Consider the following 25,399-nt stretch of genomic DNA (forward strand, 5'->3'; position numbering starts at 1 on the left):
GAGACACTCCAGCGGATTCCATCAATACTCCAGAAAACGAGACAAAAGAAGACAGCGCATACTTTCCAATCAACTTTCCCTCCCGAGGATCGTCGTCAGCTCGAAAACATTATGTCACTCATGACCGTCCGTCCACAAGATGAGGAAAAACTTTCCCGATGGGACAAGAAAAAATAACGTCGCCGGCAAGGAAAAACTTTTCCCAAAGAGAAGATCCCAAACGGTTGATCTCGACCAAAGCTCAAACTTTCGGTTATTGAACACCACCCCCGCTTCGCCTTCCTTTCCGTTCGATTACTCCCGGTGGCTCGCTTTCACCCCGAGAGATGAGCTGTAATAAAATATATTTACTGACACATTCGCATAAATAAAATGATGTTGAGTTGGAGGCTGCCCGCTGCCCTCAAGGAGAGGAGGGGGTCCAGGCAAAACTTTTATCCCTCGGAATGGTTCTTTTTCCCGCTTGCACTATTCTCTCTCAAAATGTGTTGGTGTGTGTGTGTTTGAGAACAACTTTCCGGTCCTTGGCCGTTGTTGTTTGCGTCGTCTTTGGCCAATATTGAAAGTCTGGTGGCGTGCCAAACGAAGAAAAGAAGTCACGAAGACCACCTCCTCCTCCTCCGGACTTGATGGTTTTGTTGGCCAAGCACCGGAAGTTCGAATGAGCTCGTAATAGGCCGAGTCACCGGGGTTTTTTTTTCGGGTGGGGAGATGAAAGTTTCCTTCTGACCATAACTAGGAATGGGTGTGTGTTCGGGGCATCTCTTTAAGGTTAAGTGTGGGACGCACGGCAGGAAGCCACACTGGAATGACTTGGTGACATCCGGTTTTAAGGGAAAGGGAGAAGGTTTTCTTTCTTTTTTGCTGTTGGGAAGGACTGGGAGCGCACACACAGGATAATTTATTTGTTATTGCGTTCCTGGGGAAGGATATCTTGGGTAGTTCACAAATTGAAGCTGATATATGGAGCTACTGAGGGAATGTTGGCACAATCAGACAAAATTTGCCGATGGTTGACCTTTGCTAAAAGGTTTTATTTATTTTATTATTTCTCAAAATTTTAAATCTTAATTTTTTTTTCTAAATTGTTTGTCTTTATTTTTCTAAAGTATCCAATTTTAATTCACAAACACAATTAAGTCACATTAAAAAACAACTAACAATTATTTCTCTTCTCTTTCTATTCACAGGTAAGCATTGATCATATTTCATACACTAGAGGACTGGGTCTGAATGTTGTAAGTGAAAAAAATGCCAATTGAAATTCACAAAGCTTATGGGATTTTGGCTATATGGGTGACATTGACTATAATCGAATGAAAAATCATGCAAACATCAAAAAATTACAGTGTTTTGGAATCGGGATGATGGCAGCTATCCATTGTAATTATAGTTACATAAAAATTTTCACAAAAATATTTTTTTAAATACTAAAAATTTCAGTTTTTTGCAGTATTTGTATCGAATGATTGGGATTTTTCATACATTTCGAATTCAATAACAACATTTTTTGAAAATACTCCAAATTTTCACAAAACTGCATATTTTCGAAAAAAAACTCAAAATTTCTGTTGGATAACAAATGATCGGAATTTTTTCAAACATTTCGAATGTAATAAATTTTGAAACTTTGAAATTTTGAGTATTTTTTAGAAAAAAACATAGTTTTGAGAAAATTTTCAGTATTTTCAAAAAAAAATGTTACAGTTTTCAAAATTTATTTTAAAAAACTGGATCATTTGATACCCAAAAAAAGTAGTTTTTTGAAAATTTTAGTATTTTCAAAAATTGTGTTACAACATTTGAAATATATGAAAAAATCCGAATTGTTTGATATTCATATTGTAAAAATCTAACATTTTGAATGTTTTCCCTCAAAAATATGCAGTTTCAAAAAATGTTGTTATTAAACTCGAAATTTATTTAAAATTTTCCATCAATTGATACCCATATTGTAAAAGAATGAAATTTTAAGTATTTTTTTCAAAAATACACCGTTTTGTGAAAAATTTTAGTATTTTCAAAAAAAAATGTGTTATAACTATCAACATGTTAGAAAAAATCCCGAGCGATTGACAGCCATATTGTAATAAACTAAAATTTTAAGTATTTTTTTTTAAATACATAGTTTCGTGTTTTTCTTTATATTTTCAAAAAAAAATCCCAATAACAATATTTTTTCGAGAAACATTTCATTTTCAAAACACAGGGACAATGTATTTTTGTGAAAATTTTCCTTTAGTTATAACTACAATCGATAGCTGGCATCATCTCGATTTCCAAAAAAAAAACATTTTTTTTTGTTAGTATGATTTTTCATATGATTATAACCAGTGTCTCACAAAACTGCGTATTTTCGAAAAAAAAAAACACTTTAAATTTCAGTTGGATAACAAATGATCGGAATTTTTGCAAACATTTCGAATGTAATAAATTTGGAAACTTTGCAATTTGAATGTTTTTTTGAAAATATGTAGTTTTGAGAAAATTTCAACATTTGAAATGTATGAAAAAATCTGGATTGTTTGATATCCATATGGATATTGTGAAAAACTGACATTTTGAATGTTTTTCCTAGAAAATAAGCAGTTTCAAAAACTGTTGTTATTAAACTCGAAATGTATTGAAAAATTCCAATCAATTGATACCCATATTGTGAAAGAATGAAATTTCAAGTATTTTTTCAAAAAAAGAAAGTTTTGTGAAAAATTTTAGTATTTTCCAAAAAAAATGTGTTATAACTATCAACATGTTAGAAATAATCCCGATCGATTGATAGCCATATTGTAAAAAACTAAAATTTTGATTATTTTTTTTTAAATACATACTTTCGTGTTTTTTTGAATATTTAAAAAAAAAATCCCGACAACAATATTTTTTTCGAGAAACATTTTATTTTCGAAACACAGGGAAAAATGTATTTTTGTGAAAATTTTCATTTAATTATTAGTTCAAATCCGCAAATCCGCTAACACTGTGTTGTTGAATTTGACATCATAGAAATGTTTTCAAAATCGTCAACATTTTTCTCGATTTTGTTGCAAATGTTTAATTTTAAGATTTTTGTTAAAATATAACGATACCCTATTTTTACTAATTGGGCTTTAGGACAGACTTTTTTCGTTTTCATTGATTTAGTAAAGTTTAATAAACAAATTATTTTACATAATCGAAGTGCAAGAAAGTTGATAAATCATCACTTTAACACAAAAAGTTTCAAAAATTTGCATGGATGAATTAAAGAGCAACTATTTTACACTCATAACATTAGTCATCTAATTTCTTATGACCTTTTTTGTGAAAAATATTTAATTTCATTTACATTTTTTTTTTCAAGATTTCTTAGGAAATTTGAATTTTTTCCTAAACTAAACAAGTTAATATATTTGATAGAACAAATATACTTTTTAAATAATTCAGGTTGACCTTCAGCAACTCGTTTTGAAATTCGAAAAAACATTCATGTATCCATAGTGTAGAGAAATCCCTAGTTTGTTACCATGTCCATTTGGCCATGTCCATTATTGACTTGAAGGACTGATTGACTTTTAGTACACCAAATTCTTAGTTTAAGTTGTTTTTATTCAAGCTAGTCTTGAATTACGCAAAAAAAAGTCATTTTGAAAATTTTGTTTATAATATTCAGTGAATTGTCTTCTTTTTTTAAAGAGTTTTCTAATGTTTAAATCAAATTGTAGGTACGGTCCCAATCCGGGAATTCTCAGGACAAAATTCCCGGGATTTTTTCAAAATCGAGGATTCATGAACCCCAGGATTTTTTTACATTTTGTCCCCGGAATTCCCGAAATTAAAAAAAAAACACAAATTTTGGTCTGGAAGTTCAAATTTGGTTATGAAAACACATGAACTGATGAATTCTTAGTAGTCGATAAGAATTTTAAAACATTAAAATTTGTAATTGGCATGTATGAGCAATAATTTGGCTAATTAGGAAAAATTGTGAAAATTTTAGTTTACAGATCCGAAAAATGCCTAGTGCTTTCAATATTTTCTATTCAAATTTATTTATTTTAAATAAGACTTGGGATTATATTTACGTATATTTATGATTCTTAACTTGAAAACAATCATCACATTTTGAAATTTTTCATAAGCATCGGCATCTGGGGCGATCAAGGCAAAAGCTGTTGAAGCATGTTTTTTTCGTGGGAGGAACAGGACACAGAACAAAACAAATAGTACACCGATTTTTACATGTATTGCTCCTAAAATCTCCTGTACCTATTCAGACTAATGTTCCGAATTTCCCCTGTTGGTGGTATACTGAAATATAATTAGTAAAATATGTTTTATTTAAAACCTGAAATTGTAAACATATCCAAAAATTTGCATTGACTAGTATCATTTTTTTTAAAGATAGTTTCAAAGAAATTTTAAATCTTTTGTGGTTATGTCATATAAAAAAATTAATAAAGATTTGTATATATAAAAACAAAACTTGTATAATATAAAATTCTAAAAAAAAAAACAAAGAACAGAAAAATTCATTTTCAATGTATTTTGTATATTTGCTATCAAAAACCTGATGTCCTTATTTCGATTGAAGTGTTGATTATAACCAACTAACTGTTTAAGCAAATTGTCCCGGGATCCCGGGTGTTCCAGGGATTTAAAAAGAATGTTACTCATGATTGTAACATCAACTTGGGATGTTCTAGGCCATCCAAGAACACTTTTTAACGACTGTTTCTTACCGTGGATCATGCATGCATAGTTTCTGTTAGTATGGGAGTCTATATCACTGATAAATTGGGCTGCCCTAAGATTGCACGGAACATGAAACTTTTTATAGAATGCTTTCGTAGCAAGTGAATCGAAATACTGTTAATTGCTTGATATTCAAAAAAATACGATCCGTTTCGGATCACAAGTGATTGTCATTTTAAGCGAATTTCCATCATCAACAACTAAAACACAAACTTGCTTACCCGAAAATTACGTTTCTCAATTACTCGCACTCCAAACACCACAAAATTGAATCCTGCCTCCATCAAGCCCACCGTATACATGTGCAATTAGTCCCAAGAGCCAGGCCCAAGCACCCAATTAGAGTACCCACTAAAGGTGTTAATTACAGCGATTTTGTCTTGTCTTGTGTCCTCATATCTCATATACGAGCAGAATGGAACAAAAACTGCACTGTACACCTCTCACCGAGCAACCATACACTCAATTTGTCAACAGACACCAAAAGTTAGAGCCTCTCATTGTGTGCACATCCTGCTGGGTTCTGACTAACGAGTCTTCGTCCTGCCCCTCGAGTGTCGAAGCAATTATTCCCTCTCCGTCCAAGCCCGGAGTCCAGAGCCCTCGAAGCGCCCGGAGAAGGAAGTATATCTTTCATTTGTCACTGCTCCTCCCCCTGCAGCTCCATGAATCATATTGTCAGCCTACAGGACACGACGACGTCTTGAAGAGGTACAGGCACATTTTTCCGTCCTGGCGAACACACACAGGAACGACGTCGAGGACCATTTCGCCAAGTGGCTGCTGAAGATGGTCTTTTTCCTTCTTTCGTCGCTTCTCTCACTCTGTCGCCTGCCAACTTGGCAAACATAACGACAACATAATGCATACAAATATGTATTTTTCTGTTTGAGGCCTTGATATATCTCTATCACGGGAATCATTTGCCAGAAGAAAGCCAGACATCTCAGTGTCAGTTCCAACGCCGCCACACTCTCGGCTCCAACTTGTGTCCTGACGTGAATAGGGAAAAACTTTCTCCAGCACAAAACGAGCCCCGTCTTCGAATTCGCATTGTATCTTATTCATGACAGAAGTTGATGTTATTTTTCTGTTTTGAAATAATGTTTTTCTTTCGTTTTTTCCTTTTGCCCCCCTACATGAAGAGGAGATGACGATGGTGACGACGACGACAACGAATGAATCCAATCCAATCCCCCGCACCTCCGGAAAGGAGCCACCTCCGCCGTTATTACGTCCTTTATCCACGTGAATGTCTTCTTCTTTCAAACGGGAAAATGTCTCTTCATTTCCTATCGTTCAGTATGTCGATGAAGTTGTGTCTTGGCACAATTTAGTGTTTGACCGAATCGCTTCAAATGTAAACAAACAAAGTAAAGCATATACAATTTTTAAAAGTTTTTCAAATGTTTATGTTAGTGACCTATTATTTTTTCAATTTTGTGACAGACCAGCACTACCACAACCACATGTAGTGTACTGTGCTCACCCCCATCCCTCACCAGGACAGAAAAAAGTGAAAAACCTGATATTATTGTTATTATGGGCTGCTTCCGCTGTTGACGGCTCCTTCCGGCCCTCCCTCCTGCGGAGTTGAACCCCGAAACTTTCCCCAGAAGAAAGAAAGCGACCAAAAAAAGAAGCGAAAGAAAGCTGTCATTTTGTCAACAGAGTCTTACCCCCGCCACACACACACACACACACATGTGACGTGAAAAGCCTAAAGTTTTCCCTTCAATTTGGCGCGCGCGGTGGGCTGCGAAAGCCAAACACAAACCAACGAGCAATTGTTTGCCCACCCCACAATTGGGGTGGTTTGGGTGGTGGTGAAACAGTTTTCTTTTTTTATTTCACTTATCGTGTTGATACGTGGCACACACAATGTGGTGACAGGTTTGAAGGATGGCAGAAGGACATCATGTGTGTTGTGGTCGCATTGTTTGTGTTTGCCAGGTAATAAGGGCTGGGCTGGCTGATTGGTTTTTGTGTGTGTGTGTGTGCTCTTTTGGATTCTATTAGAGTCATTATTTTGAAGTATTTTTAGTTTGTCATTTGCTGAAGAGATTCATGGCAAAGATTGAACCTTTTAATAATTATTTGATTTCATAAAATTTTGTCTCACAGCTCTTTTTACTATTTTGTTAGAAACATTTAGACATCTACAAGACGGATTTCTGGAATCTCAATTAAATCAACCAAAATTGATGTATTCCAACCAAACTTTTTCAAGCATTTCAAGCGTTCAAGCAAACTTTAAGCTCAACCTCCTACAGCATCCACCCCATCATCCGCGCCAGAGTCACACTAATTTACCCCGGGTTGCAAGCCAGCTCAAGAGTTTTCCCTCACCCCTCCGTGGCAGCGCAAATTCCGATCGTTCCACATCTCGTTAGCCTGGAAAATTCCACAAATTTATTGATGATAATTACGGAGCCATACCATCCAATCAAACCCCTTTCCACCGACGTTGGAAACTGCCCCTTGAAGAGCATATCTGATTATGAACTTCATAACATAGTACAGTCAGATGCGTTAGAAACAAGAGTTGATGTTTTGTTTTCAGTGTCAACAAGTCAAATGTTTGTTTATAAAAAGCAACAACAAAATTTTTATACAAGACTCACATTTCAAAAGGGCCAAACATTCAATATTGCACCCTTTTAACATGTTAGTATTAATTTTAAAATTTTGAAAATAATGTTTTCGAAAGATTAGAAAAATTCTCAAATGTTTCTTATTTAATCATTGTAAATCAGACCATTAGTTGCTGAGATATCGACATTACAAAATAATGGGTTGTTTGGGTGAAACTTAGAAAACATCATTTTTTTGTTTTTAAACCTTTGCATGACAATATCTCAGCAACTAAGGGTCGTATCAACAAAGTTCAAAAAAGCAAAATATAGAGGATTTTCTCAGCTTTTCAAAAAAAATAGACAAAAAAATGAATAACTGTGACTGTTTAAAAAAAAAAGTCAACTATAAATTAACTTAACTTGAAAACGGTGCACTTTATGAAAATTTCATTGAAGTACTTTTTAATTGCATATTTGATTTTACATCGAAAGTGAAGTTGAAAAATTTGCGGCCAATATTTCGTTTTTATTTTTTGAAAAACACTGTGTTGATTTAAAAATTCATAATTCGATTAATGATTTTTTGCACAACTTGGAAATTTCTGAAAAGTTGGCATTTGATGTCCTCTAAAACATATCAGAAAATGAAAAAAAATAAAATAGTGTTTTTTTTGCAAACCAAGTTTTAGTGACAAAAAGTTAAATAAAACATCACCATTTTTTTTACCGTGTATAATTTTTTACCAGTGTAGTCCGTATTTATACCTACTACTTTGTAGAAGACATCAAATTGGTCTAAAAATTTCTTCAAAAGACACAGATTTTTTAATTTTCATACATCATTTTTGTAAGGACAGCTGCCAAATTTGCATGAAAAATTATATGGACAAACTAATGATGTAAAATGGCTTCTTTGGGCATACCAAAGGCATTTTCCGAGTGATAAGGTGAGAAAAGAATAAATGGTAAAGCTTTCTTGAAAAGCTCTTTTAGAATTTCTTGAACTTTTTGCTACTTTGCAGGGTTTCGGGATAAATGCAGTTATAAAGTGCTGAGAAACTCAAGTTTTAAAACGAGCTGAATATATTTTTTTAAAGTTTCGGAAAACACTCTGTGAAAGTTTAAAGCCTTCGTAATGTATGCTGCAAAGTACTTTATATCATCGTGAAACTAACGTCATGATTCGAAATCCGGACACTTAGTAGCATATCATTTTTGTTATAGCTGACAAAAAATCATGTAATAAGTTGAAAATGAAGAAATATCATCAGAATGTATTATTAACAGTAAATTTTAAGAGAATGCATGCAAAATATGTCTTTTCTAGCAATTTTTCATCAGAATTTGAAAATTAAAATGACTTGTTGTGCTTCGAATCCCGGACACTCGTTTTTGCTAATGAATCGCACAAATTTGGACTGAAATGTTAGTGAATGGCATTCTTTAGGTCTCAAATAAGCTGTTTACATCAAAAGATCGATATTTTATATAAAAATTTGCTAGAATTTAAAGAAATCAAAACCATAAATTTCTGCTTTGCCTTCCCGGTGCTTCGGACGCCTATGAAATATTTCATGTGAAATGTTTCGCATTTTTGGTAATCTTATAATTTTATTGTATTTATTTGTGTTGACATTAACTACATCGTTCAAACAAACTTGAAATGAAAGTTGATGTTAGAATTCATCAAATAACACAGTTTTGACATTCATAATGTGAACTTATATCCAAATAATTGATAAAACAAGATGAGGTGTCCGGATTTCGAAGCGTCCGGGAATTCGAATCAAGACGTTACTTACTTTTCCTGTCATTCTTGAACGACGAAACAGCCCACTTTTTTGTACCAAATGTAGATTCGAAAAGTTCATTAAATTTCCCTTAAAATTACATGTTCCCAAATTTTTTACAGTCGAGTAACGGAAAATGGCAGAGTTTTTTAAACTTTTCAGTGTTTTTTTCGATGAAAAATACGTTTTTTTGGAATTCTGAGCACCCTATCAAATCGGGCGTCTAGTTTTACATAAAAGTCCCTTTGACACTAAATTTCTATCTCATCACCGTTATAGGCTTCAAATTATTGAAAACCCCCTCTTTTTTCGCATGTTCAAAAATGAAAGGGGTCGTACCGCCCCTCCGTCACGAGATATCAAAAAATGGACTTCGGATTCGTGATCAGGGACAAAAGTTACCCCTTAGGACAAAGTTTGACGCAAATCGAAAAGGGATCGGGGCAACTTTTCCCGATTTCGTGTGAGTTTACGGAGAATTACCCAACTCTAATACATGTATCGAAAAGTAATACTTGTCTGAATACTTGTTTCATTTCATTTCATTTCATTTCATTTATTGGATTGTTCGGCAAAAACATCAGTGCAGTAATTATCCTAAGCTGTGATATGGGGTACCTTTTAACAGCTGACTAATTCAAACGGTGTTAGAGTTTACTGGTACACGGGAGAAAATTTGAGCAGGGGAAGGAAAAAAGTTACAAAATAACCTTCGAAATTGCTAATAGATAGGGGATAGTTAGAGGAAAGGAGGTATTTCTTATTCTAATATCACATCAAAGGGGCATCCGCTGCAGCAGAGGATTAGCTGAGGTGGCACACCCCATCCAAAACTTTGGAAGCACATGTAGAAGCCAATCGTCAATTAGCTCCATCTTCGCCATACTGTGGACGTCGTCAGTCGGGTGGAAGGGATCCAGGTTTAACACCATCTTCAGCAGCCGGTTCTGCTTCACTTGCAGTGTCTTCCGATGTGAAGCAGCGCAATCGTGTCATCGCCGGTTTGAGCACCGTCTTGTAGAGCAGCAGTTTCGAGTTGCGATCCAAGTAGGAACGCCGTTTCACAAGCGGGTAGAGCATCCTGGTGATCTTGTCGCACTTGGTCGTGGCGTTCTTGATGTGCTTCGCGAACGTCAGTTTCTTGTCCAGGGCGGCCCCCAGGTACTTGACGTCCTCCGACCATGGCACATGGCTACCCCACACTGAAACCTCCCTGCGGGGAAGGTAGCGTGGGCTTCGCTTGCGTGTGAAGAAGATCGCTTGCGACTTCTCGGCATTTGTCTTCATCTTCCACTTCTTCTGGTAGCGTTCGATGGCGTTTTGGGCGGCTTGCAGCTTGGTCACGACGATGGTTGGGTCGGAGTCTGACGCGAGGAATCCCGTGTCGTCGGCAAAGGAAGTAGCTGACGCCATTGATCATTGCCAAGTCCGCCGTGAATATGTTGTAGAGCGTGGGACTAAGGACGGCACCTTGCGGGACGCCAAAGAGAACTTCGTGCCGGTCCGACACATGTCCGTTTTCCACAACGTGGTACGATTGGTTTTGTAGGAACGAGCGGACGATCTTCAGGATGTACAGCGGAAAGTTGGCGAGATACATCTTGTGCAGGATTGCTTCTTGCCACACTGAGTCGTACGCTTTCTCAAATCTGAATACTTGTGTAGTGCTGAAAGTTGAACTTTTCAGCATTCAAATGGAAGCTGATAAGTACCATTATTATACTATTATTTTTATACTATTACTTCTAGTAAAAATATGCGGTATTTTCGTCAATCAAGAATGACAGAAAAAGAACTACTGTTTAGCCAAGTTTAAGTAATTCTACCTATTTTACCAGATTCAATTTAGAGCTATCTAGTAACTGAGTGTCTGCAATATGTGCTGGTGGAGGCGTTGACGTGCATGTGGTAGATGCTTCCCGCGGAAAGGGGTTTGGAATGAAATTCCTCAACTTTGGTGGAAAACTGTCAATATTCCATTGCTGGGGTTGGGCGGGATAATCAAGCTTCAAAGGATGATGGTGGTCGGCGGTTGAAGTTTGGGGGAGGGGAGAAATATTTACGTAAATATTTGCGGTTAATTGTTTGCTGGTGATTTATTAGGCTGGTCGTTTATTAACTTTATTAGACGCTGAGGCATCCGACGTGGCCCATGGCACTTGTGCTTTAGCTTCCGCGTGTAATTTCAGCACAAGTTTTCACTCTAGCGCGAAACGGGCACGCCGGATGGTTTCCGCCAATTCGCCACTAATTCCTAAATTATGGAGCAAGCCAGCGTTCGACGCTCGGCTGTAATTGCACACAGCCACCAATAAAACCGAATGGAAATGGAAAATAATCCGGGAAAACAGCCGCGCGCGCCGTTTCCACGTGGCTGCACCCCACGGCAGCACCATATTTTCCGGGCCACCTTTTCCCCCAAAAACTCCCAAAAAAGCAGACACACAGAAACAAAGTACAGCCGAAACGGCCCAATATCCGTCGAAAGCAATCGCCATGAATGTACGTCAGGAAGTCGTTCTCCAACTCCCGAAGCCAACTTACGCAGCAGGTCTGTTTGAAACACGATATGCAGAATTTTCCCCCGGTGGAAAGCGCTCTCGCGAGTACCGTCATGGGGATTCCAAAAGAAGAGAAGTGAACGTAGAAAAAAAAAATATGAGGAAAATTCACCCCCGGGGCCTGGACCAAAAACCCCGGCCCGGCAGTCGATGATATTCCAGTCAATATATTTCAATTACCTTTTTGGGTATTTTCATCTCATCCCCCGCAAGAGGCCCCCAGGCAATGTGTGTCGACCAGCTCTGAGAAATGAGAACCGTGGCCAGCAGAAGCAGCAGCCGATGGTGGTTCAATTTGCAATATTGGTTCGATGATGGCCGGAAAACTGCGCTCGATGTACAGTTTTTTTTTTGGTTCGTGGGTGGTTCTGTTTTCTTTCTTGCGCGCGCGATCAATCTGTAATAATATTCCTCCGAGGAGTGAAGTGGAGCGCGAATGGAAAAATTAGCTACGCGCGAAAATAGCGCTGGCTGTAATAGATATTGCTTTCTGAATAATTGAGTTCATCGCGATTTGATTGGGCCGAGGGGTAATAAATGGAACGATGGGATATTGAACGAAAATTATGTGCGATTGAGATCAGGAAATTGGGCGTGTTTAATGATTGTGGCCAAAACCAAATCCAAAAAGGATTTTTTTTTTCAAATAAGCAATACTGTTGCAAAATTATGCAATAAGTTATTGAAACAATTGGACCCCTATTTGCATCGATATTTTTATTTTCCCATTTTTTTTTTTCAGAGAGACTTAAAATTGGTGCATTTAAATCAAATGCTATTATGAAACATATCTAATTCCAACTGTAAACTGTAAATACAAATCTATGAATTTTTATATTAAACAAAAAAAACTTCCAAATAGCGTTACAGCCGGATGCTAAACAATGTTATTTTGCACTTCTATTTGGCATCAAATTCAAACAAACTCTTCACAGCTCAAAAACAAGAAAAACAGGGCGTTGATTGCGGTCCTTCTGGCTACGATCACCTTCATTTTTCGATCCCAACGGAATAGACACACCATATCGAACAAAATGGGAACGAAGTCGTAAAATTACAAACACCGTCAGTGGTTGTTACTATGAAACATTGTATGTTTTGTTATGAATTTTATTTTTGTCATAATTAGAAATTCAAACAAATCGTTTAAATTTGTAATTGTTTTCAAAAATTCAAAAATTTAATCCAATAATATTGAATTTTCTGAACTAAAACTAAAACTTAAAATCGTTTGACTCAAAGCCATGTCTATTGTCACCCCCACTCACGTTGCCGCACTTTTGCACGAGAACAGAAGAAAAGGCATTCTCCTGAGGAGCCGAATTTCCATATTTTCCAACCCACAACGAAATCAACCGACGAACGATGACACATCCCGGCGGCGGCACTCGTTATCAGCTGCGTTGGCTGTTCTGGCCAGAGCTGGCCCCGATTGTCCCTGAACTTCTTGTTCGGCTCCCACAATTTGAGCATTTATTTGACACTTGAACGACATCTGGAAGTGGATTACGCTCCAGGCCCCGGAAATTGCGCTATTTTTGGAGCCCTTTTCAAATCGTTCTTGAATATTTGAGAGATTTCAAATGCCGACTTAAAGCCACCTTTAAATGCGAGGACTAGGCACATCAGCAAGTTTGCAAACATGGTTGGCACGTGATTGAGATACCAAATTTATCACACGAGCCCAAAGTAAGACAAAGAACTCCAGACACGAAAACAACTCCATTTCCCATCATCCAAACTGGTTGGCTGGCTGGCCGAGTCATCTCTCCACTCAGCGATATTGATATCGAAAAAGTTTAGACAATAAAAGCCAACTTCTTTCTCCTGGCGAAGGGGGAAGGTGGTTGGTTAGAGGTGCGAGAAAATGGGACGAATTTTTCCCTAAATTGAGCGCAGCTCTGATAAAAGTGTTGGGCGGTTCTCGGACGTCTCAATCAGTCTCGGCGAGCTGAATTGTGCAAAGTTTTAGTGCTTTGTTTGTCGCTTGGAAAATGAAATTAGTAAAGGACAGATAGCCGAAATGAGTTGGTTGAGGTAGTTGGAGGACATTTCTGGATCTTATTGGAACGAAATTTTGGAAATTGAGTTGTTTAAGTCTAGTTTAAGTCGGTATAAATGAAGGTTTTGAACGGTTTCACAATATCTATTGCTCAGAAGTTTGTGATTTTCTTAAATTATTTTAGAAGTTTGTTTTCAACAGTTTCAACCAACTTTATCCACTGGTCTCATCATACTTAAGTTATTCAAAAACATTTGGATCAAAGTCCAACATTTGACCTTCCCTTTCATCACAATTCTTTACAGGACTTCAACTCCTAGCCGGTTCTTAATCCCTTTGACAGCAGCACATTTCTCCACGCTCATTTCCAGAAAATCTCATAAATCAAAAAGGATATCAGCACGGTCCCAAGTGCACACCACGCCCAGAGCAGTGTTCATAATTCCGTGAGTGTTTCGAGAGATCCCTACTGTTGATAAGTCCTCTCGGCTGCCAGGGCAAAAAACAAAACTTCAAACCTACTTGTAACACGTCTCCGGAATAATGCCCCATTTCTCGCATGCCTGCCCCTAAATTACGTTCTCGCACACTCTCACACAGTTGTACGCATTGGAATTGGGGTAATTTGACGATTTATCGGCCAACCTTTGGTGCTAGGTGTTGAACATCCGAGAAGTGGGCAGCTGCCCTCTGGAATCGCATTTTTTTTCTCGATCTCTCACTTCTATGCCCAGACGAGGAAGCTCGCCCGAGAAGTTTATAATTCCGGCTGACTAGTGAGCCGAGAATAAATTGGATATGACACAAAAATTATTCTTTTATGTTAAGTCGAAACGAGCCGGTTCGTCGCTGTCTGCTCCAATACAAATCATTCGACAGACTCGCTCCGGCTCAGCAGTGCGAGGAGCCCAACCAGGCTCAAAACCATTGCCCGCTTTAGGGCACTTCTTTTTGCTTCCACCTTGTGTGTTGTTATACTCTCTAACCTGACGCCCCCAACCCCCGCTCCAATCTTCCGGATCAGCTCGAGAGTGTTGTTTTGGGCGGACCATTTCACCCCCTCCTGTCTCCTCGTGTGTCTTTTTAGGATTTTTTTCCTCGCCGACCCTGACTTCTGTCACTGCTGGTGTGTGCGCCACGACAAAAAAAAAATGGGAAAATGGCACGGCCCGTAGGCTCAGACACGTAACGGAGAGATTTTCACGTTTTTTATATCAATCACATGGTCCTTTTCCGTGTCATCCTGTGAGGGTGGTAGGGAGGGTTGAGAGGGGCTTTTTCCCGCGACCCAAACGTCGTCGGTGGTGATCACTGGGATTGGGGTGTGCGAAATATGGTTCTTGGTTTTTGTTAAAAATATTGAGAGAATTTTGAAACTAAAAAAATAATATTTAAAAAATTTAAAGGTAGAAGAATTTAAACTAGAATTTGAACAAAATTACAGATAAAAACATTTTGATCAAATTTTTAACAAATTCTGAACAAATTTTGAACAAAATTTGATCAAATACTGAACAAATTTTTGAACAAACCTTGAATCAATTATTTTAAAAACAATTTTTAATCAAATTTTTAACAAATTTAGAATAAATTTTTAACAAATTTAGAATAATTTTTTAACAAATTTGGAATAAATTTTTAACAAATTTAGCATAAATTTTTAACAAATTTTGATTATTTTTTTTACAGATTTTGAAACTTTGAATCAACTTTGAACATGTTTTGAACGAATTTTGAACAATTTTTGAACATATTTTGAACAAATTTTGTACATATTAAAAAAATGAATAAATTTAAACACTTTGAACAAATTTTGAACACATTTTGAACAAATTTTGAACACTTTTTGAACCCATTTTGAACCAATTTTCAATAAATTAAAAAAATGAATAATTTTGAACGCATTTTGAACTCGTTTTAAACACATTTTGAACACATTTTCAAAACATTTTGAACACATTATGAACGCATTTTGAACAGATTTGAACACATTTTGAACAGATTTGAACACATTTTGAACAAATTTTGAACAAATTTTGAACAAATATTAAACTAATTTTGAACAAATTTTGAACAAATTTTGAACAGATTTTAAACACATTTTGAACAATTTTTGAACAAATTTTAAGCCAATTTTAAACAAATTTTGAACAAATTTTGAACAAATTTTGAACAAATTTTGAACAAATTTTGAACAAATTTTGAACAAATTTTGAACAAATTTTGAACAAGCTTTGAACAAATTTTAAGCCAATTTTAAACAAATTTTGAACAAATTTTGAACAAATTTTGAACAAATTTTGAACAAATTTTGAACAAATTTTGAACAAATTTTGAACAAATTTTGAACAAATTTTGAACAAATTTTGAACAAATTTTGAACAAATTTTGAACAAGCTTTGAACAAATTTTGAACAAATTTTGAACAGATTTTAAACACATTTTGAACAATTTTTGAACAAATTTTAAGCCAATTTTAAACAAATTTTGAACAAATTTTGAACAAATTTTGAACAAATTTTGAACAAATTTTGAACAAATTTTGAACAAATTTTGAACAAATTTTGAACAAATTTTGAACAAGCTTTGAACAAATTTTGAACAAATTTTGAACAAATTTTGAACAAATTTTGAACAAATTTTGAACAAATTTTGAACAAATTTTGAACAAATTTTGAACAAATTTTGAACAAATTTTGAACAAATTTTGAACAAATTTTGAACAAATTTTGAACAAATTTTGAACAAATTTTGAACAAATTTTGAACAAATTTTGAACAAATTTTGAACAAATTTTGAACAAATTTTGAACAAATTTTGAATAAATTTTGAACAAATTTTCAACAAATTTTGAACAAATTTTGAACAAGTTTTGAACAAACTTTGAATAAATTTTTAACAATTTCTAACAAATTTTGAACAAATTTTTAACAATTTTTTAATAAAATTTGGACAAAATTTGATCAAATATTGAACGAATTTTTGAACAAACTTTGAATAAATTTTTAACAATTTTTTACAAATTTTGAAAAAAAAAATGAACAAATTTTAAACACATTTGGAACACATTTTGAACCAATTTTGAATAATTTTTTTCAACAATTTTCAACTAATTTTGAACAAATTTTGAACAAATTTTGAAAAAATTTTGAACAAATTTTAAACAAATTTCGAACAAATTTTTAATAAATTTTGAACAAATTTTGAACCAATTTTGAACAAATTTCGAACAAATTTTCAAAAAAATATAACAAATTTTCAACAAATTTTGAACAAGTTTGGAACATACTTTGAATAATTTTTTACAATTTTTTGACAAATTTATAACAAATTTGAACAAAATTTGATCAAATATTGAACAAATTTTTGAGCAAGCTTTGAATAAATTTTTAACAATTTTTAAGAAATTTAAAAAAAATTGAACAAATTTTGAACAAATTATGAACAAATTTTGAATAATTTTTTTTAACAATTTTGAACAAATTTTGAACAAATTTTGAACAAATTTTGAACAAATTTTGAACAAAGTTTGAACAAATTTTGAACAAATTTTGAACAAATTTTGAACAAATTTTGAACAAATTTTGAACAAATTTTGAACAAATTTTGAACAAATTTTGAACAAATTTTGAACAAATTTTGAACAAATTTTGAACATATTTTGAACAAATTTTAAACAAATTTTGAACAAATTTTCAACAAATTTTGAACCAATTTTCCACAAATTTCGAACAAATTTTTAAAAAATTTGAACAAATTTTCAACAAAATTTGAACAAAATTTGATCAAATATTGAACATATTTTTGAACAAACTTTGAATAAGTTTTTAACAATTTTTAACAAATTTAAAAAAAATGAACAAGTTTTGAACAAATTTTGAACAAATTTTGAGTAATTTGAACCAATTTTGAAAAAAAAAAAAAAATCAACAAATTTTGAATACATTTTGAATAACTTTTTGACAAATCCATGCCTGCTTTTGTACTAGTTAGCATGAAAGAGCAAAGAAGCATCGAAATATTGATACTTTGATCAAATTTTGAACACATTTGAACAAATTTTGAACACATTTTGAACACTTTAAAAAACACACATTTTGATCGAATTTTAAACACATTTTGAACAGACTTGAACACATTTAATCATAGTGTCAAAATATTTCAAACTTTTTCAATATTTTTAAGATTTTTAAAAATTTTAAAATTTTTAAGATTTTTAAAAATTTTAAAATTTTTAAGATTTTTAAGATTTTTAAGATTTTTAAGATTTTTAAGATTTTTAAGATTTTTAAGATTTTTAAGATTTTTAAGATTTTTAAGATTTTTAAGATTTTTAAGATTTTTAGGATTTTTAGGATTTTTAAGATTTTTAAAATTTTTAAGGTTTTTTTAGATTTTTAAGATTTTTAGATTTTTAAGATTTTTAAGATTTTTAAGATTTTTAAGATTTTTAAGATTTTTAAGATTTTTAAGATTTTTAAGATTTTTAAGATTTTTATTTTTCCTTTCCTTTCCATCGTGAGTTCATCTATCTTCCCAAGCAACAACATCAACTCTCAAATCAACCCCACGTTTGGCCCCGCAGGTTAAAGGTTTAGCTTTTATCTTAAAATGGGTTTATGACTTTCAGTTTATTGCAAACGATTGCCATTTGTCGTGAGTGTCTTTCCCCTACACTCCCCTGGCTGGGGACCTGGCGGAAATTTGCTCTGGGAATTTCCGGCCGGGATTTTCTGCTGGCCCAAAGAGTGACACTTTTCGGAAACGTTTTGCTCCAGGTAAGGAGACATCAACGCGATGGATGACTTTCATTCTGATTTTTGTGCCGCAGGTTTTCGGAGCGAAAAACTAAATTAAACTGAGATCTGCTTTCGGTCCCATCTTCCGAGCAGCAAGCCGTAATCGAGTTATGAAGGTTATAAACCATTTTGAGTACGTGACTCGTTTGGAATTTGTTTCCGCGTCGCGTGATGAGCAGCGTTTTTTTTTTGTGTGGATGTTGCGTGTGTTGAGGATGCGCCCCGCAGCCGGAAATTGCACGACATTTGTCATGGCCGTGATTCCGGAGACCGAGCCTGCTCTCGTTTTATGACTCGAGGAGGAAGACTGACGACGGCGCTTACGTTACAATGAGGTGAAATATGTCGTGTACACCGGTTTATAAGCAATCAAAGTTGTAAAAGCAAACAGCACTATGTTTTACGACTGGATCGCGGCAGAATTGGGAGGAAACGTCTCAATGTACGGCGGGCTTGCGACATTGTTCGGTTGTTGTAGAGCAGTTTAATACAGTTTGAGCATATTGTACACGGAGAAAAATCTGTTTCCAAAATCGTGAACGTTCATGAAATGCGGACCGATTGAACTGTTTTTTCTACGTGTAACTCTCACAGATTGTTGGACTTTTATCAATATGTTTGTTAAAAATTGGAATCAAACCTTGAACTTTTAGGATTTTGATAGCAAAATTTCCAAAAAGTATGCGAAACACATCATCTGTTGGGGCATGTAGGATAAACTTTACCAGCCAGCTGTTAGTTTACGAAAAGCGTTGTAACGCAAGCTGTTTCGGGGTTTTCAAGGGGCAAAATCCCCTCAAAACCATGTAAAACACTCTCTCTCACACACACACACACACTAGCAGCAGTGGCACAGTTCACTAAATGATTGACTAAGCCGACCGTTCATCCCGGCCTAAAACCTCCCCCTGTTCTATTTATGTTTCTCCGAATGTGCTCAAGGCTAGAATCCTTACAAGTCACCTTTTTCCACACTCACACTCAAATACACACTTACATTCATCATTCAGGTCGCTCGTACGAGGCACAGTCAGTCTCTCAGGAGAAATCGAAATTGATGAATTGATCATGTTATTTCATTTCTCTCGAAATCCCCACCATTTCTGTTGAGTGTGTGTTTCCCGCCTCCAAGAAGGTTAGGTGTTGTGTACGTCGGTGTATTCTCCCAGCTGGGATTTGTTGGGAGGAGGTGGAAGCGCCCGGAAAATCTGTTTTTCCCGCAACGTCTTTTCTTCAATTTCATCAGCCTTCAAAGGCGTCGCACGGAGTCTTATCTTGACACAAACAGACGGACGGGCAGAGCTCTCGAAGCGCGCTCGCCAGAATTGTTTGTCGGCGATATGCCTTTGAGCGATTGAAAGGATTTTCGTTATCCTTTCGTTTTTCCGACTCCCCCACCCACCTTCCTTCCTATCCTACTTTTTGTGTGGTTGTTGTTGGGTTATGCCCGCGAGTGAGTGACACTTTTCCATCTTGAGAGGTCTCGGAGGCGTTCGACTGGAAGCAGGGGACAAAACCAGCTGCTGCTGCCAAGGGTCTTTCAGGAATTGTCTTCCAAGCGGAAGTAACAATTCAAAGTGGCAGAAAATAGGGAAAATCACTTTCAGAAGCATGCGGAAAGCTTTAAATTTTTACAAGCTTAAGTTCGAATTCAATTTCACACAAATTTAGCTTTAAATCCTCTTTAAAAAAAAGCAACTTCCTGTCACTTTGTTGCTGTCTAAAGCACTGACTGAGGTCATACGTTCGCTAGATAAGCACTTTTCCCTTAAGAGACCTACCTTCCTCTTTTTCAGGGATAGAAACCGTTGTGGCACTTTCCACCGCGCGAGCTTCTCTTTCTCTGTAATGCAATTTCGTCGCGCTTTTGGAACCCAATTTCCGTCAACCAGTCCCTCCACCCCAACACACTGCCATGTGGGAGCGTTGTTGTTCTGGGAAACTCCCGCGTAAAAATAGGCCTGGCTGACGGTGAAAATTGAGTAAATAGCTGCTGGGAGAGCGGGCGCTTGCTTTAAGCGACCTGGTTGAAATGAGAACTAGGTTGAATTTTGGGTAAAATTTATTCTCGTGAAATTGATTGATTGCACTGGCTAAACTTTCAAAATTATTGTGTAATTCTTGTAAAATTCTTTTTAAATTCTATAAAAATTCAAATTATTTGAAAATTCTTTTGAAATTCCTTTGATATTCTTTTAAAATTCTTTTGAAAATTCTTTTGAAATTCTTTTAAAATACTTTTATAGTAGTTTATGCAACAAGTTGCAAAAAAAAAAGATTTTTTCAACACGAGTTGTACATTTATTCAACGAGGTTTACCGAGTTGGATAAATACGACGAGTGCTGAAAAAATCAAGTTTTGCAACGAGTTGCTTACAACATTTTTTGCAATTCCGAAAAACGCTTATTTAATGGAATTTTATGTAAAACATTCATGTGTTTAGTAAATTCATCGTTCAAAACAAAACAATATTGAAAAATGTTACTTTTCGATACTAGTGCTGAAAAGTTCAACTTTTCAGCACCCATTTCAGTGCTGAAAAGTAGAACTTTTCAGCACTGTTATTGAATTGTATTAATTTTCCATTATGTTATTTTTGGTAGGGAAAAGTAGGCCGTTTCGTTTCTCCAGAAGGGCAGGAAAAGTTGACAGTTTCACAGTGGAATTGCAAAAAAAATCTATTCAAATTCTTTAAAAAAAATTTAATTTCTTTCAAAATTCTTTTATTTTTTTAATTTCTTTTAAAATTTTTAAAAAAAACTTTTGATTAGTTTTATTAAATTCTTTTAAAATTCTTTTACAATTCTTTTAAAATTATTTTGAAATTCTTTAAAAATTATTTAAAAATTCTTTTAAAATGCTTTTAAAATTCTTTTTAAATGCTTTCAATTTTTTTTTCATTCTTTAAAAATTCTGTTGAAATTCTTTGAAAATGCTTTTAAAATTCTTCTAAAGTTATTTTAAAATTCTTTTAAAAATCTTTTGAAATTATTTTAAAATTGTTTTAAAGTTTTTTTAAATTCTTTCAAAATTCTTTTAAAATTCTTTCAAATTTATTTTTAAATTCTTTCAAAATTCTTTTAAAATTCTTTCAAATTTATATTTAAATTCTTTCAAAATTCTTTTGAAATACTTTTAATAATTTTCAAAGTCTTTCAAAATTCTTTTTATAAATTTTATATTGATTTAGAATAGTTTTTAAACTCTTTTTAAAAAAAATTAAAACTTTTTTAAAATTCTTTTAAAATTCTTTTTAAATTCCTTTTAAATTCTTTAAAATAATCTTTGAAAATTCTTTTAAAATTATTTTAAAATTCTTTGAAGTTATTTTAAATGTCTTCAAATTTTATTTAAAATCTTTTTAAATTATTTTAGGGCCGTTGCAATTTTTTTTTAAAGTTTATGTCGCCCCTTCCCCCTTTCAAAATCGGTTTGAAATATCAGGGGGCAAAAAAAGTTTTTTAGCTTAAAAATTTTAAAGGAAATAGAAGTCTAACCAACTGAAAACAATTAGAAACGCATTTTCCTGCGTTTAAAATCATATTTAGCATGTCTGGGATCGATCAACAATATTTTAATTTTTTTGTGAATTCCAATGTACAGCACCACAAAAAGGTTTTTTTTCGCCGAAAAAAAAAATACTTGGAAATTTTGAAGACTAATGATTGCAAAAACAACTGGGCAGGTGAAAAATGCTTTTTAAATCACATTTTTTCATTCAATTGTTGAGACCATGACTTGTTATTTAAATTTTTATATTTTTTTAAGTTTGTGCCTCCTCCCTCGACCTCGATCAGAGTCGAGGGACATAAACTTAAAAAAATATTTGCAACGGCCTAAAATTCTTTAAAAATTCATTTGTTTTTTTTATCTTAATTTTATTTAGAAATCTCTAGAAATCCTTTTGAAATTCTGTTAAAATTCTTTTTAACATGCTAATTTCTCGTATATTTAAGAAAAAGTGATGTTATATTCTTGTTAAATTCCTGAAAAATTTATAAAAAAAATCTTGTAAAATTATTGTAAAATTCATGTAAAATTCTTGGAAAACAGTTGTAAAAATTTATAAAATTCTTGAAAAATTGTATTATTTTTTGCAAAATTTTTATGAAAATTTAGTAAAATTCTCATAAAATTCACTAGAAACCCACATCGGAGAGCCTAGCTACCTCAACGGAATCCGGAATATTTCTGGTAAAATTCTATCTATTTTTTTCTCCAAATCCAAAAGAAATCTGGATCTTTTGCAGCTAGTGGAGTTCAACTTGGTCAATTCTACCAAAAAAAAAAATCAAGAAAAAAAATACTAGGGGGAAAGTTTTGACGTGTTATGTATTAAATTTGATTATTATTTTTTAATTTTGTTTATATTTATCTTATTAATGTTTTGAATATTTTTAATGGATCTGTAGGACTATTCTACAAACTCCAATCTTCTTATTTTTGGTTTATATTGTTTATTCGAATTTTCAATATTTTTTAGACTGTTTGTGTATTTTAAACTTCTTTTGCTTCAAAGTTGCTACAAAACATAAATTATTGTATCCTGAGTAAAGTATTTGTAACTTTTTCAACAAGTCGTTCCTGCCTCCCCAGTTCAACTCAACCGAGCAAATTCCATGTTTTTCCCCACTAACAATAAAAAAATAAATAAACGTTCCAGCCCATTTTCGGAACAAGTTAAGCGTTGTGCAATGTTTACGAGCTCGTACGTGCCATTCCGGTACGCTGCCGGTACAAATTTGCACCCTCTTAATCATGCTCCCGGTGCTGCGTCGTGGGTGGGTGGGATTGTCACACGTTCACTTTTTGTACCTCCCCAAACAACAATCGTCCCATTCCTCACAGACAGACAGGCATATGTTTGAGCGCGCGCACACACGTGCCCGGTTATGTTGCAAAATGTGCACAATGTAGCGCAGAGCACTTTGTCGATAAACGCTCCGACAAACTCGTTCACCCTGGGCTGGCTGGGTGGTGCCAATAGATATTAAATTCGAGGTGCGTGCTGGTTTCCTGTACCTGTTTATAATTATTAGTCCATAAAGTTGCGGAGCGCGGGAGCAAATTAAAGGTGACACTTTCTAAGCGCTTTTTGTGCGAGGAATCGAGGTGAGGTCGTTTTTCTGGGTGGGGCTGGGACTTGCCGCAGTTAGAAGCTGCGGAAAATGGTTTGCCAGAATTTGGTAGTTCAACTTTTTGCCGTGTTCATTATGGACTTTCATGGATGTGGGAATGTGCGTTGGGCAAATGGAGCTTAGTTGAGATACTAATGAAAATTTTTGTGTAGCTCGTTATGAAATTATTAGAAGTAAGTTATGAAGATTTTTTTCAAACTTGCTGTTTGAACAAATAAAAAAGTCTCTAAGCTTATCAACAACAAGTACCATCCTGTTGGTCAGTTCTGTCCACCACTCTCCAAGCTGATGATGATGATGATGATGCTGTGGCCTCCGAGTTTACGCCCTATAAGAGCATCAGTCCAGGTCCAACAGCAGCTCCAGAGCGATTTATGTCTCATGCATATTTCTCGTTCGATTTTCTGTTCCGCTTCGGTTGGGCCCATAATTGGATTTTAAAACACTCTCCCCTGGACTGGACTCACGGTCGGTCAGTTCTTCAACCGTGGTCCGGCCCCAAAATGCTTTTAGTACCCCGTTCCAACCGTGATCATTTCAGTGGACGGTGACATTATTCAGGAAGAGAGGGTGAAGAAAGGAGGGAGTGGAATTTTTTAATACCCTCGATGAAAAGCACGGTGTATTTATGCTGTCAGAGCCAAAATGGGGATGGGGGGAGAGAGAGAGGGGTTGGCCGGAACACAAAGTCGGACAAAAAGCTTTCCATGTACTACAAACAAATGCATTGATTCAACAACATCACGTGGAAGCGTGTAATTACAGTCACTTGCAGCGCCGAAAAATGAAAGTCCGTCTGCTGCCACTCCCCCTCCCCCTTTGATGGTCCTGTGGCCACGGAACGGACCCCTACCGGTCGACCGACGAGTGTTCATCAAATATGTACAGTTTCTCTTATTTCCCATCACGGCGGCTGTGGTGGTGGCGCTTTGCGTTTTCCAACAAGTAATTATTTGCTATTCATTGGGCGTTTTTGAGCGTTTTTGGGGGAGGGAAAACCAGGTGAGGAGTGACGGTTTCGGGAGAGGGGCAATTTTGTAGTTTTCACGAGCTGGCCTCAGGGGAACATGCGCCGTGCACTTATCCCAAAAACATTGTATTTTTGCCCTGTAAATTACAACTCGAACTCACAATACTTGAATGCGAGAGCTGTTGGTTATTTTGCTAATAATTTTTTTATTCATCTTCTCTCTTTACAGGTGAGTTACCATGGGGAGTCTGACATGCAAATGTGTCGAGTGATGTTTGGGAACGATTCAACAACGATACACACACGAGCGACGAGGGTAATCCAAGGTTTAGTGAGTTAGTTTTTGGTTTAGAGTTAGAGTAACAGTTTGTCAACATGAAATGAAAATGAATCAAACAATTTTTCAAGCTAACGGTTGACTTTGACTTTAATTTAAAACACAAAACTTTAAAGTAAAGCAAACATTTTCTCCACTAATAAATTTTACCCAACCATCAAACTGGAAGAACTGGAAAACTATGCCAAACGAAAAGTCTGTCTTTATCCTGTCACGGGCACAGTTTTCCACAAAGCTTGCAGCGCATTTTTGTCGTCGTCACGGGCATGACAGCGGCTGTCAGTTGCAATCACGTGTTACAGCTTCGAGCTTCGAGTGAAAACGGATATCGTTCACGTCAGCGATATGCTTTCGTCAGGATTTTTAAGTCGATTCCAATTTCAACTTGCATCCATTCGATATTCCACCCCCACATTGAACGGAAGGAGAAAAAAAGTTGACAAATTTCAAACAAGCTCACACACACAGATTCACTTCACGTCACTTCTACAACATAT

At 35.1% G+C, this 25,399-nt stretch overlaps 1 protein-coding gene and 1 long non-coding RNA gene across 10 annotated transcripts in view; both read left to right on the plus strand.

Annotated features, from left to right (window-relative positions):
- Positions 1 to 25,399, plus strand: part of LOC6043689 (CUGBP Elav-like family member 4) — a 1,125,149-nt gene that overhangs the window by 971,612 nt on the left and 128,138 nt on the right. The window lies entirely within an intron of this gene.
- Positions 1,184 to 24,977, plus strand: LOC119770138. Its single transcript, XR_005278672.1, has 2 exons — positions 1,184 to 1,238; positions 24,795 to 24,977. It is a non-coding gene; the product is annotated as an uncharacterized LOC119770138 (long non-coding RNA).

Source organism: Culex quinquefasciatus, chromosome 3 (genome assembly GCF_015732765.1).
Source record: "Culex quinquefasciatus strain JHB chromosome 3, VPISU_Cqui_1.0_pri_paternal, whole genome shotgun sequence".
NCBI lineage: Eukaryota > Metazoa > Arthropoda > Insecta > Diptera > Culicidae > Culex > Culex quinquefasciatus.